Consider the following 15,609-nt stretch of genomic DNA (forward strand, 5'->3'; position numbering starts at 1 on the left):
TACATTCCTTGTTAGAAGTCTATTAATATCATAAAAACCAAATTAGTCCCTTTTGAATCTGTATAAGACCAGAGATAAATCAGTCAGTTGTTTCACAAACATTATGAAACAGCTACTCTGTGCTAGGAACATGGAGTCAAGAAGATCTGAGTTCAAATCTGTCCTGAAACACTATCTATGTCACCCTGAGAAAGTGACTTAATTGCCATTTTCTTTAGTCTGCTGGAGAAAAAAATGACAAGCCCACTCCAGTATCTTTGCCAAGAAAACCCCATGGACAGTATGCCCCATGGGTCACAAAGTCAGTCACAACTGAACAAATAAGCCACAACAAATATGCCAGGCACTTAAAATATGGGAGAATGAGAAAATAAAAAAAAAAGAAACACAAGAACAGTAACTAGTCCTACCTTTCTAGGGAATTAGCAGTAGGATGGAAGGAAAAAGAGGTTAATGCGAAAGGAAGTTTAATTCTTGTTGACTTTTGTGTATCTTGAACAAGGAGTCAGAGCCCTATAAAAACTGAATAAGTAAAAGCAAAAATGGGTGTGATGAACAGAATCTTCCTCATGTTGTTGTTGTTCATCCTTTGTTCTCAAAGAGCACAAAGTCCATTAAGAGTTGTACAGTGCCTAAGTCAACCAGTCCCTCTTGGCCCCTCCAACTCTTGACCTTATTTTGCTTTTGGCCTTCAATGATCCTGGAGGAGAAGTTGATAACTTTGGTTTTCTCATGATACATGTATCAATTTATCAATTAATAAATAAACAAGTTACAATGTACTAGACACTAGGGATCAAAAGACAAATATGAGATATTCTATCAGAGGAAACAACAAATGTCTTTAAAAGCATTTGCAAACTAAATTTAAGTAAGAGGTAGGAAGAGAGCTTAGATTAAGGGAGGGAAGTAAGTTATGGTTCAGAAAAGGCTTCATATATGAAAAGAAACAGGAAAGAACATTGGATTTAGGTCCAAAGACATGGATTGGAGTCATAGATCAATAGACACTGGAGTTAGAAAGAGATTTTTAAAATTAGCTAATACATTCTAGGGTTTCTTAAAGTTTGCCCATCCTTAACCCCTTTTCGCTGGAGAAATTTTTATGTGAGTTCAGGTACATAGGTATATAAAATAGATATAGATATCAAACATTTACTGATAATAAATCATAAAGAAATTTATTTTAAAACAATTCTTTGAATGATCAGTAGGATGATTTCATAAAGGCGTAGAGACTTATATGAACTGATACTCAGTGAAGTGAATAGAACCAAGAGAACATTGTACACAGCAACAAGAAGATTATGCCATGTTCAGTTCTGGTGGACATGGCTCTTTTTAACAATGAGTTGATTCAGTCCAATTCCAATAGACTTATGATGGAGAGAGCCATCTGCACCCAGAGAGAGGACTATGGGGACTGATCACAACATAGTATTTTCACCTTTTTCGTTGTTGTTTGCTGGCTTTTTGTTTTCTTTCCCATTTTTTTTCCTTTTTGATCTGATTTTTCTTGTGCAGCATGATAAATCTGGAAATATATTGAAGAATTGTACATGTTTAATATATACTGAATTACTTGCTGTCTAAGGAAGGGGATTGGGGAAAGAAAGAGAGAAAAATTTGCAATACAAGGTTTTGCAAGGGTGAATGTTGAAAACTATCTTTGCCTATATTTTTGAAACTAAAAAGCTATTATTTTAAAAATTCTTTGATCTTCATATATTTTTTACCATTTGTTAAAGATGAAAGTAAATTCCCATAGTAAGGAGATGAATATACTTGGTAATTTTTACTTAAAAAATTAAATCATGGCATAATCTTGGATACCTTTTATTGTTGCCAATTTTTTTTCATGATCCCCATATTCAATTATATGACCTAGCAGGGGTCATAACCCACAATTTAAGAAACTTTGATTTAGTATAATAACCACATTTTAAAGATGAAGAAACTGAGACCCAAGAAATTAAATTATTTCTTCAAGTTCTCATGGGTAGTAAGTGAGAGGGAGAGAATTCAAGCTAAGGTGCTTTGACTCCAAGATAGCACTGTACAACGAACATCAGTTCTTTTTTGCTGTGTACCCTGAACAAATCACACAGCCTCTCTGAGAGCCAGATTTTTTTGTCTTATAAGTAATTACATTACTTGCACTACCTTTCTCATAGAATTGTTATAAGGAAAGTATTTTATATTACACAAAAGATTATATCAATTAAGGCAATATTGTTATTAATTGTTATCACATTATATTAATTATTATAAAGTCTGTTGATGTTGTTATTATTGTACTGCACAGAGGAAGAGAGACTGCCTTTTTGTATAGACAGCATGATGTATTTAGAAAGGCTACTACCTGATTAGAATCAAAAGACTTGTATTTTATCTTATTTCTACCACTATATTTGTGACTTTAAGCAAGTGACTTCATCTCTCTAGGTTTCTGCTTACTAGCATAAGGTTAAAGGAGATTTGTATCATGACAACTGGTAATTGTAGGAGACAGCTAGATAGTTAAATGGATAGAGCCCTGGGCTTAGAATCAGGAACACTGTAGTTCAAATATGGTCTCAGACACTCACTAGCTATGCGACCCTAAGCAAATCACCTCTGTTTGCGTACTGGACAAAGGAAATAGTAAACTACTGCAGCATTTTTGCCAAGGAAACCCCATGGACAGTGTGGTCCATAACATGATGAAGAATTGGGCACAATTGAGCAACCTAACAACAACCACCAATATTTGGAGTTTATGCTTACTCCCTCTGGGATATCAGATGATGCTCAGAGAATACCCTTTTCCTCAGGTGAGACAACTCAGGAGTGACAAAATTGTGAGTCATAAAGAATGGATAAAAGTAGGGAAGCCAACCTCCCCCCATTCTCCCATTCAGTGCTGTGGAATAAAGAATCCACTCGCAAGCCAATAGACCCCTTTTCCTTGGCTTTCCCAGTCTTGAATATTACTGTACCAACTTGGGCAGATTGCCAATGACTTAGGCTGGTGTCTGAAACATATCGGGACACCTCAGATCAAGTAATGTTGATAAATGCATTTATCTCAGGATCAGAATGCTTGATTATTACTTTGCTATAACACATAAGATAAAGTGGTCAGATAATATCTGAAGTTTCTTCCAGTTCTAATATTCCAGGCTTCTTCCTACTTGAAAATCTTTCAGCTATTTGAAAAGTAATTTTCTGCCTCGTCCTTCCTTTGTCTTGTGGTTTTGTTTTGGCAGATATGCTAATCCTCTAGAACTTTTGGAAAAATATGCTTCTCTCTATTCTGAATTTGAGAGACAGACAGACAGACACAATACAAACAGAAAAAGACAGAAACAGAGAAGAAGAGACAGATGAGAAACAGAGACAGAGACACCAAAACACATAAAGAGACAGAGATGGAGAGACAAAGAGAGACAGAGACAGACAAAGAGACAGAGACAGAGAGAGAAAGGGAAGGAGGGAAAGAGGATTATATGTTAAACTACAAATCTCTATTATCTTCAGATATTCAGCTTGATTTTAAAAAAATATGGTAATGTCAACTTGTTATTTTTGTGACTGTCCTACTTTTCTGTTTCTTTCTGAATCTTCTTCTAATTCTTCTTAGAACTTTAAAAAATGCTTCAGTGATGCTCTTATTTCTTCTCTCCCTTTCCAACACAATCACCAGCTCTCCCCTGCCTCTTCTCACCTAATAGACAAAAGGAAAAAAATAATCTTTGTAATATAAATGCATAGTCAAAGCAAAATCAATGCACACATTTGTCAGGTCCCAAAATTGTATGTCTCAGTGTTGCACCTTCAATTAGCTATGTCAAAAGGCAGGTAGTATGTTTCATCTTTGGTCTTCTGAAGTTACAGTTGGCTAATGCATTGAGAGTTCTTAAATTTTTCATGTTACTTTTCTTTAAAAGTTGTTACTACATAAACTGGTCTGCTCTGCTCACTTCACTCTGCATTAATTTATATAAGTCCAGGTTTCTCTGAATCCATCTTTTTTGTAATTGCTTTTTTAAAATTAAAAAAAATATATTTTTCAATTATTATACGTTTTTCTCCTTTCCTTAAAAAAACCCAACCAAACAAAACCTTTGTTACAAATATCTACAGTCAAATAATCTGTTCTTTTTATTGATTCCTCTGTTTTTTTAGACAGTATCCAACGATAGTATTTTGTAGTATAGTTTGTATCTGACTTAGCAACTTCCTCTTTCTTCTCATCTTTTTCCATTATTTCCCATAAAAACTTGATACTTTAGTTCTTCAGGTGAATTTTGTTATTTTTTTCTAGTCCTCTAAATTAATTTTCTAGTTCTCTAAATTAATCCTTTGATAGCTGAGTGATATTTGGCAAAGCTCAATAATAAGCAGTTACTATGTCTTCATTTAGGTCTGTATTTCCATAACAAATTGTTTTCTAATTATATTCATATAGTTCTTATTCATGAATTGTCAGTTATACTCTAAATGTTTTATATATTTATTCCTTTTTTTTTAAATAGGACTCTCTTTTTTTCTATCACTTCCTGTTGGATTTTGTTGGTAATATGTAGAAAAACTGATGACTTAGATGGATTTATTTTAGATACTGCTACTTTGTTGAAGTTATTTTTTCAATTAATTTTTTAGTCTATTCCCTAGGGTTCTCTGTGAAGGTTACATGTCTTCTTTAAAAAGTGATAATTTTGTTTCCTCTTTGCTTATATGAATTCCCTCAATTTATATTTATTTTCTCATTTGCTAGCATTTCTAGTATATCAAGTAGTAATGAGGATAACTGACTTTCTTGTTTTATCCTTGATCTTATTGTAAAGATTTTTACTTTATGTTCTTTATATACAATTCTCTGATTTAGAGAAATACTTTTTTTTACCTCATTAAAATCCATTAATTCTTCTGATTTTTAGTGTTTTTAATAAAATTAATGCTTTATTTTGTCCAAAGTTTTTTCCTGAATCTAATATAGTGATCAGTTATTCTTATCAACCCAGTCTATCATATTTATAGTTTTCCTAATTACATTTCTGATGTCTAGCCAGAAGGTTTTGGTATGATGATCACTGTGATGGTTGTCAGGGTTAGCCTAACATAAAATTAAAATTCTGCTAAAATCTATCTTAAGAATTCTCTTCTCTCCCTTCTTTATTCCTTTTACCTCCCCTCTCTTCACCTACATAATGGGAACCTGCCTTGTACTAGAAACTTTTGGCTTCTAAAATCTCATTACTTTAGTGCTTCAGCCAGGTTAGTCTTTGTTGAATAGGATCTTGTACTCAGGACATTACAATTTACTTCTCTATTGTCTGTTTCTAGCTCCCTAAAATCCCATTCCAATCCCTAAGAAAAGTTATTCAAAACTGATCTGAATGCCTGCAATTATAATGACCATGGATGGCCACATGAACTTTAGAGAAAAATATACCTCCTTTCTTTTTGCAGATGTAGAAGACTATGAATGTGAAATATCCCCATATTATATTGTCAATCTTAATCAATGCATTGATCAGTTTGGTTGCCATAGTTGATTTTTCTGTTTTAAATTTTTCATCACAAGGAATGGCTCACTAAGTGAAGTAGGGAATACATTTGAAAAAGAAGGTAATTTTAAAAAGTTAGCACTAAAACTTCAAAACTTTAAAAACAAAGTTATCAGGAAGCTAGGAAGTGCGGTGTATAGAGCATTCAAGACAGATCTGAGTTAAAATTTGATCTAGGATCAAATGTTACTAGCCATGTATGTGCTTCTGGGCAAGTGTCCCAGGATTATTGTAAGGATCAAATTAAAAAACAAATGTAAAATGATTTGCAAATTTTAAAGCCCTTTAATAAATGAGAGTTGGATAATTTATAATAATATTATTGTTATAATAATTATATTTTAAAAAAACTAATCCATGCTTTGAAGTTAATGTTAATCTTAGTAACTGGCATAGGGTAGACAAGCAAATAAATTGTGTCAGGGCTTTCACTGATACTTAAAAGAAAAAGTTTTAAAATTAGTTTTGCTGTGCTTTCAGTGCTGATATATTCTAGTCAGACCCACTTTTATTTCATGAGAGTCACCTTATCTTCTGTAGAATGGGGGGGAGGATAAATTGCAGATAAATCCCTGGAGAAGCCTATAGTACTCCTTTGTGACTGGAATCTGTCTGTTATCTGTTTCCTTGACTGCTACACCTTAAGGAAAGTGTTGAGTAGCCAATGAATCTAGATTAACTTTGTTAACCCAGTTTTCAGGGTATTGGTTCATCTCTCTACTTCATTTTGTCTAAACAAAATAATTAGACTGAGAAGTCTTAGGGAAGGTCCCTAACCTTTCTCTGACAAAGAAGAACTTTTGAATTCCCCAAGAATTAATGATCATTGATCAAGGATGAGGATAGTGTGGGGTGTTTAGGGCACTTCCATGGAGTCAGAGGCATGGGAAACTTAAGGCAAGACTTCTTAAACTTTTTCCACTCACAACTGAACTTTACTAATTTAGCCTTAAGAATTCAAGGGTACCTTAATGGAGTAAATAGCTTCTTCCTTCCTTCCTTCCTCCCTCCTCCCTCCCTTCCTTCCACCCTCCCTCTCTTCCTCCCTTCCTCCCTCCCTTCCTCCCTCCCTCTCTTCCTTCCTTCCACCCTCCCTCCCTTCCTCTCTACCTCCCTCCCTTCCTCCATCCATTCCTCCCTTCCTTCCTTCCTTCTTTCCTTCCTTCTTTCCTTCCTTCTTTCCTTCCTTCCTTCCTTCCTTCCTTCCTTCCTTCCTTCCTTCCTTCCTTCCTTCCTTCCTTCCTTCCTTCCTTCCTTCCTTCCTTCCTTCCTTCCTTCCCTCCTTCCTTCCCTCCTTCCTTCCTTCCTTCCTTCCTTCCTTCCTTCCTTCCTTCCTTCCTTCCTTCCTTCCTTCCTTCCTTCCTTCCTTCCTTCCTTCCTTCCTCTATCTCTCTGCCTCTGTTTGTCTCTGTCTGTGTCTCTGTCTCTGTTGCCGTGTCTCCATCTCTCTCTCTCTCTCTCTCTCTGTCTCTCTGTCTCTCTATCCTCTGTCTCTTTTTCAGACTTGTGAATTCATTGGTTTAGGAAATTCCTTGTGAGAAAATTCCCTTTCAACACAAAGCAATAACTTCTCTGTAGTTTATAGTCTTAAAGAATTGCCTATCAATAATTAACAAGCATCTATTAAGCACCCACTGTGTGCCAAGCACTGTGCTAAATGAAGGAGATACAAAAATAGGCAAAAGAGACTGCAGGCCTTGCTCTCAAGGAGTCCATGATCTAATGAGGACATTCTATGTAAGCAACTGTGTACAAACAAAGCATATACAGCATAAATCAGAGAAATCAACAGAGGGAAAGGACCAGAAATAAAGAAAAGCTTATTGTAGAAGATGGCATTTTAGCTGTACTTTAAGGATACCAATAAAAATCAGGAGGTAGAAATGAGAGAGAGTGTTCCAACTATGAAAGAAAGTCAGAGAAAATACCTGGAGTTGGAAAATGGGGAATCCAGTGAGAGGAAAAGCAATATCCAGTGGGCAAATGGACTAAATGGACCAAAGTCCTGTGTCATTATAGAGTCTATAGAAGAAGGTGATATAGAGATAGATAGATAGATGATAGATGTGATGTAGATATAGATATAGATATATCTCAGATAAATAGATATACACATATATAGATAGATAGATATAGATATATCTGTATAGATATACACATAGATATATTTAGATAGACAGATATGATATAGATATATCTATATAGATACAGATATATAGATATACCTCAATAATTATGTATTATGTAGATATAGATAAAGATAGCTATGTAGATAAATATATCTATATAGTCATATATATATTATATATATAAAAATATATCTCAGATAGATAGGTATCTCTATAGAGGGGGGCAGAATAGGAGGGGGCCAAATTGTTAAAGGCTTTGAATGCCAGAGGATTTTATATTTGATTCCTGAGGTAAGAGGGAACCTGGAGTACTGAGAGATTAGGATTAATTCACATACAAAGATTATATCAAAGACTGGACTTGAACTTAAGTCTTACAGATACTGGGACTAGTTCTTTATCTACTATCCTATTATACTTCTCTAGTGTGTGTATGTGTGTGTGTGTGTGTGTGTGTGTGTGTGTGTGTGTAAAATGTGTTCATGTACATACATATATAAGGTGGCACAGTGGATAGAGCAGTAGCCAGACACTAGCTATTTGCCTCAGTGTCCTTCCTTATAAAATGGGAATAATTATAACTCCCACATCAAGGTTATTGTGAGCATCAAATTAGATAATAATTGTAAAGCTTTCATCTTCCTGGCACACAGTAAGTGTTATATCAGTGTTAACTATCTGCTATTATCCTGTATTTGCCTATATATATTTATCTATAAATGTGTAACAACATACTTCATATATATATCCACACACAGAATTTTTCATTGTGGGATTAGAGGGCTTAGAGGATATGGCTATGATACTATGAGGGATAATTATGCCTTTCCACAGAATGTTTCTTGTGGTCTCCCAGGGAGGCAGAATTCTGGGCTGGAGGTAGTGGCTGTTATAGTGTGGCATTTCTTTCATTAGGCTATTAAAGGTCATCTTGTCCTTCCAGTGTGTGGCTTGCCATCCATGGTCAATTCCCATAAAAATGGTGTAAGCCAGGAGTTTTTTCTCCATCAATTCCAGTCACTAGGGAGAACATGCTAATACATAAACATTTAGAAACTTAACAGTCCAAGTCCACACACAAGAAGAATGATCAAATCAAAGTACTAAGTGACCCAGAGATTTCTTTATGGCATCTATCATCTATTTTCTCTCCCTATGCTCAGGGTTTCTTTATTCTGTAGATACTTTGATGGTTATTTCATCTGCCAAACAACCCTTTAAAATTGCTCATTGGGAAGTGAGTTATACCAATATTTGAGGAGCTATAATCCTAGTCTCTTTCTCCCTATCCCCTTCCACCTAAAGTTTTAATTTGACAGACTTTTAAAGTCTTCTTACCTCTAGTTTCCCTAGCCTCCAAGCTATCTTCATATCATGACGAGTAATTTTCCTACAGAACAGTTCTGATTGTTACTCCCCTACTTTAAAATTTTCTCTGACTTCCTACCTTGGTTGGCTGGTTAGTTGTTTTTTGTTCCTTGTACTTGACCAAAATGATGGTCAGTGAAGGTACAATGGCTGTAGCTGATTAGATTGACACAAACTTGGAAGGCTCTACTGCAGGTCAGGCACAAATAGTCCATATGAACATTTGGAGAGGAGATGTCTCTAAATTTGCTCATCTCATGCTTCTTTTGAGCTACTGTAATTCTGTTTTGCTTAGAGGACACATCTTAGATGTGATGCACGCCATGCTGGGTGGTCCTCTGCCAATGTTCCCCACGTCTCACAGTGGATTACAAAGTTTTCAAAGAAATTTTGAGAGTGTCCTTTGTATTGTTTCTTCTGACTCCCATGGGAGCATTTGCCTTGTTGTGAATTTTCTAGAAAATAGTCTTTTAGACAAATATATATTTGTCATTCGAACAAAGCAACCAGTCCATTGGAGCTGGAATCCTGTTCTCTGAGTAAAGTTTGAATGGTTAGTGGTTCATCTTGAGAAAGAACCCTGATCTTGCCAGGTGATCTTTAGCATCCTTCTAAGATAACTCAAATGAAAGCAATTCAGTTTCTTGCAGGAAAAACAATCTTCTCAACTTCACATTCAAAGTTCTCTATAGTCTAGTGCCAAACCTTCCTTTTCAGTCTTTCCTCTCATTACTCCTGGATATATATCTTATAAACTTCTCACCATTTCTTGGATTGCTTCCATTCTCTTTCTTCCTGTCTCTAGATTTTTGCTCTGACTATTCTCATCACTTAGAATATGCCTTTGTACTGACTCCATCTCCATATATCAAAATTTTATCTATCTTCTTAAGGTCCCTTCCAAATACCACCTGCTTTAAGAAGCCTTCCATAATTACCCAAGTTATATATATATATTGGTTTTCATTTCTTTTATCTCCTATAGTATTTCTGTTATACTATACTACTTAGCACAGTTTGCTTTTGCATTGAAGGAATTTAAAAAAATCTTTGTATTTCTAGTGTTTAGCACAATGGCTAGCCCATGGTATATACTTAATAAATTATTGTTAACTAGAATGAATGAATATCAGTTTGCATAAAAATTAATTCTTGTCTTCAGTAAGTGAGTTTGTAATCTTTGTATCTGCCTTATTACCTAGACCAATGTCTTTAAAATGCTTTAAAGTTTCCTAAATGAATTGGAAGGTTCCAGATTATAGTGAATAAGATGTAAGATTAGTAATTTTCTTCAGATCTTTTTAACTCTTCTACTCTCCAGGAAAAGAAAGAAAAGAAAGAAAAAGAAAGAAAGAAAGAAAGAAAGAAAGAAAGAAAGAAAGAAAGAAAGAAAGAAAGAAAGAAAGAAAGAAAGAAAGAAAGAAAGAAAGAAAGAAAGAAAGAAAGAAAGAAAGAAAGAAAGAAAGAAAGAAAGAAAGAAAGAAAGAAAGAAAGAAAGAAAGAAGGAAGGAAGGAAGGAAGGAAGGAAGGAAGGAAGGAAGGAAGGAAGGAAGGAAGGAAGGAAGGAAGGAAGGAAGGAAGGAAGGAAGGAAGGAAGGAAGGAAGGAAGGAAGGAAGGAAGGAAGGAAAATAGGTGCCAGATGTAGAACTATTTCAGCTCAATCCACAGATCAAAGAAGAGACATCTCTAGCAAGACAAAATCCTTATAAATTAAAACTATCGAGCTTGAATATTCAAAGTACCTACTCAACATCCTTATCCCAGTTAGCTTCCACTTTCCCTTTATCGGGAAAAAAAGGGAGTCTCACAGGCTTATCCTTGAGGTGTATGGAGAGATTACTCCTCTTGCTGTCTTCCCATCCCTTGGCACTCATTCCCCTCTTGTAGATTCTGAAGGGGTACATCTTAGTCTTCATGCAATAATCAGTGGATATTGCCTATAGGAAAGTATATATGGAAACTTTCCAGAGCTTCAAAATATAGAAAACAAAGCATGAATCCAGAAAAAGTGCAGGTCACTAACTCACACACACACACATACACCCACTTCAATTTCAAGACATGTAATCGTTAAATTTAACATTTTCTATGGAAAGTAATAAATTCTATGAACATTGAGGCAAAAGATTTTCAAGGATAAAGAAATCAAAATGCAAATAACTCAAGATTATTCTGAGGCTATGAAAAAATCAAAGAAAAGAATGGAAAAGTATATTCTGAGAAGAAAAAAAATTCAAGCTATTATCCAGAGTAACACATCATACAAACTTGAGCCTAATCATCCCTGGAATGTGAAAGGACATTCAACAAAAGACATTTGAGACACTGCAAAAATAAATAAATAAATAAATAAATGAGCAGATGTGAGCAGAATACTAGATTTCCAACCATCACCAAACAATAGAAACATGAGAAATATAAGCAAGTACATTTGTTATCAGAAGACTATGTAATAAAATTCATTACCTCATTTTTAGAAGTTATCTTAACAAAAAAGATAAAAGCATTTTTAAGAGGTGAAAAACAATTGCACGAATGAACTGAATAATTTCATTGCAGGTAATGCTTCTTTGGAGCTTATTCAGCTTTGGGCCAGTTTACCTGCATTTCTGGGTTTCTGAAAATCTCTTGTCTTTATAGATAATCTTCTTACTCATAACAATATATAATTGACTCCTTCATATCTATGGAAACTTTACTCCTGTATAGTTCAAAGCACACTACTTATCAAAAATAAAAACATGCTTTAATAATATGCACAGAAGAATTGCACATGTTTAATATATTATGTTGGATTACATGCTGTCTAGGGGAGAGGCTGGAGGAGGAAGGGAGAGAGAAAAATTTGGAACAAAAGATTTTGCAAGGGTGAATGTTGAAAACTATTTTTACATGTATTTTGAAAATATAAAACTATTATTAAAAATAATAATAAATAAACATTGTTCTTCTGTTCTACCTTGGGGCAGGGACAGACAGAGAGAAGCAGGTGCAGCAGGGAAATAGATCTTTGAAAGGGATCTTTGAAAGGTAATCTGTCTCTCCAGGTCCAATATTGGTACTGTTCTATCTAGGGCTGAAAGAGAATGACTATTCTGACGAGTTTTGAAAGTCTGATTATATAGAAACCTTACGGGACCTCAGTTTTTTCCTCTATAAAACTACTAGATGATCTAAATGTCCATTTCAGGTCTTATATTCTAGAAAGCATTTTTTAAAAAAAATACATTGGCAAATGATAAGACTTTTCATCATCTACCTAAAATCAACAAGAAGACAGAAAATAAGAAGTCAAGATTATGAAACTGGGAAGATAGGGAAGTAGTTTAGTTTTGAAGTAGTTTGCTCAGTAGATAAGTACCAAGTATGAGTAAAAATCTTGAGACACTTACTAGCAGTGTGATCCTCAGCAAATCCTTAATCTTATTTACCTCAGTTTCCTCACTGGTAAAATGAATTGGAGAAAGAAATAGCAAATCATTCTTTGTTAAGAAAACCCCAAATAGGGTCACAAAGAGTCAGACATGACTGAAGAATGACTGACAATAAGCAACAACAAAGAAGTAATCCTACTTATTGTTTTTTCCCAGCATGTTTTAATGGATAATATTATGGATTTGACCTTAAGAAGATCTGTGTTCAAATACTGTCTGTGATGCAATTAGAGGCGACTCACTGGCATTGAGTCTGACTGTCCTCATCTGTAAGGTGGGGAAAATGATATCTTCAATACCCATTTCAACAACTGGGAAGTTTCAATGAGATTCCACAATAACAATAGCTGATATTTATAGCAGTTTTGCAAAAACAATTTTTTTAAACCTTTAAACACATTATCTCATTTGATCCTCTCAATAATTATGTGACATTGCTGTTCTTTGAACATATCCAATTCTTTGTAACCCAATCTGGGGTTTTCTTGGCAGAGATTTTGGAGTAGCTTGTCATTTCTTTCTTCAGCTCATTTTACAGATGAGGAAACTGGGGCAAACAAGATAAAATAGCTTGTCCAGGATCCCACAGCTAGCAAGTGTCTGAGGCCAGATTTGAATTCAGAAAGATGAGTCTTGTAACTTCAGACCCAGCACTATGGCTTCACAGAGCTGGGCATTAAGTGAGGTAATTATTGTTGTTTGTTTTAAAAGGAGATTGATGTGAGAGAAGTACTTCTATTATACCTATTTTACAGATAAGGAAGTTGATATTCAGAAAGATTAGGTGACTTGGTAACTAGTAAGTGCCTGAGGGAGGATTTGAATTAAATCTTCCAGACTACAAGTTCTATGTTCTAGCTACTATGTCAAAGCCTTTAATGAATGTCCGGACTATTTGAAATTTTTTTTTAACTTTGAAATGAGTCCAACTAGAGACATGTCAGTCATATTCCAACTAGTCAACTTGAACTCAGAGAGGATTCACTGACACCTACCAGAATCCTGATTTTCTTTGGTATCAGAGATATTATGAGGCTTGAATGAAATAAATGGATGTTAAGCATGCTGCAAACCCTAGAGTGTTCTATAAGTGCAAGTTTATTGTTTTTGTTAATGTTGTTGTTAGCTTACAATCACCAGACCGCCAATCTGTTGATGATTTCATTCCCTATCTTCTCTACCCTCCTGCTGAGCTCAAGTCAAGATTTATAGAGCAATATAGGGGTGTGCTGGGAAATATTTAACAACCAGAATGGGTATGTGTGAACCTATACATACACTTATAGGTTTAATCTGCATTATTAAACTTTTTAAGTATATGCAATCAACAAAATAATAAATAAAACTCTAATAATGATTCAAATATGTGAAGAGTTTTAAAGTTTACGATGTGATTTCCCTTTGAGGTAGCCAGTACAAATATTAGTTTTCCCCATATTATAGATGGGGAAGATGAGACTCGGTTACTTAGATACTGTCAGTACTTAGGTACTGAATCATTTTGGTATTCTCACATAGCTAGTTAGGTCCACTGGATTTAATCCAGGTCCACTATCTCTAGGTTCAGGACTTTCTGTCCTGAGCCATATGGCTATTTTTGGTCCAGCAGGACTCCTAGTTTTACCTTTCTGGGTCAACCATTGATTCAGTCCTTGACTCTTAGGAATTTAGTTTTAGCCACTGAGTCTTTGATCATGGAACAGCAGAAGCCTGTATTTAATATTTACCCTCTAAAATGTACACTTTAGCCTTATTTTATATATATACACACACATATATATGAGAAATCCAGTTAGTTATCAAGTATTTAGTAAGCATTGTGTGCTCTATGCTAAGTACTAGAGGAGGATTTGAGGGTAAATACTCCAAAATCATGGTAGCAGTCCGTGATATAATAGATATCAAACCCAAAAGGGGCTTCTTAAGATTATGTCTTAATCTCTAGCTATTAAACAATATAGCATTATTATCCTAATTTTATAGTTGAAGCAACTGAAGTCCAGTGAAACCATTTGCCTGGTTCACACATCTGGACAATGAAAGAATTAGGTTATAAACCAGTTCCACTGATGATAAATAAATATTTTCCACATGCACTACCTCATGCTTCTTTAAAATGGAAAGGGTTTTTGTTGTTGTTGTTTTAGATCAAGTTACAAACAGATAAACATTTGTCTGTAACACTGAGTACATGAAAACTCTCAGTGAAAATCGTGGCTTATTTAAACTCATACCACACATCTAAAAACCAACCCAAATCCCAGCTCTATGCATTGCTAAACCCCAAGGAGGGCAGATTTTTGCTTCTCTAGAGTACTATGTTCTTCACATTTTGACCATTAACTTGAGATTTGAAACATTTCTGTTTTAGTTGTTTAGGATCATTAGATGTCTCGAATTGTGTAAGTGTAATGTATTCCTCCTACTGGGTCCTAAACTGCAATTGTTCAATAGATACTTCAGAATCTTAGAATTCTTCAGGGCCCATATTAAAAAGGAGAGAAATGGGGTATCTCTGATGGGAAATGTGCTGGAATTTGGAGTCAAAGACCTTTGGTCCTAATCCTTGTGTGATCTTGGATAAGTTGATCATTTATTCTTTTTGAGCCTCAGTTTCCTTATCTGTAAAAGAAATGAGAGATAGATATTTGATAACCTATCTAGTTCTAGATTCATAATTTTATGATGAGAGATGTCTGTACTTCTAGAAGCCAGTTTGAAAGTAAAGTTGGCACTGGCAAATTAGGAGATTAAGAGGCTGACCTGGGAGGAGTGATCCAGGGAGCATAGAGGGAAATCCAGGGATAGCTGGAAGATCGGGTCTAGAATTGGGAACAAGTCATGTACTGGAGTTAAGTGTAACAGTAAAGTGATTTGGACAGTAACTGCTAAAGTAAGTTCAGGGTTTCCTGGCTATGCAATAGGACCTGGCATGAGAAATTCAATTCAATTCAGTCAGTAAACATTTATTAAAAATACCTACTACAGTATATGCACTCAACTCAGTACCAGGAATACAAAAAGATGAAAAAAAATCCTTCCTGCTCTCAAGGAACTCACAATCTAATGAGAGGGGGAGCAATACACAAATAACTATACACAAACAAGATACAATACAGGATAAA

Source organism: Sminthopsis crassicaudata, chromosome 1, assembly GCF_048593235.1.
Source record: "Sminthopsis crassicaudata isolate SCR6 chromosome 1, ASM4859323v1, whole genome shotgun sequence".
NCBI lineage: Eukaryota > Metazoa > Chordata > Mammalia > Dasyuromorphia > Dasyuridae > Sminthopsis > Sminthopsis crassicaudata.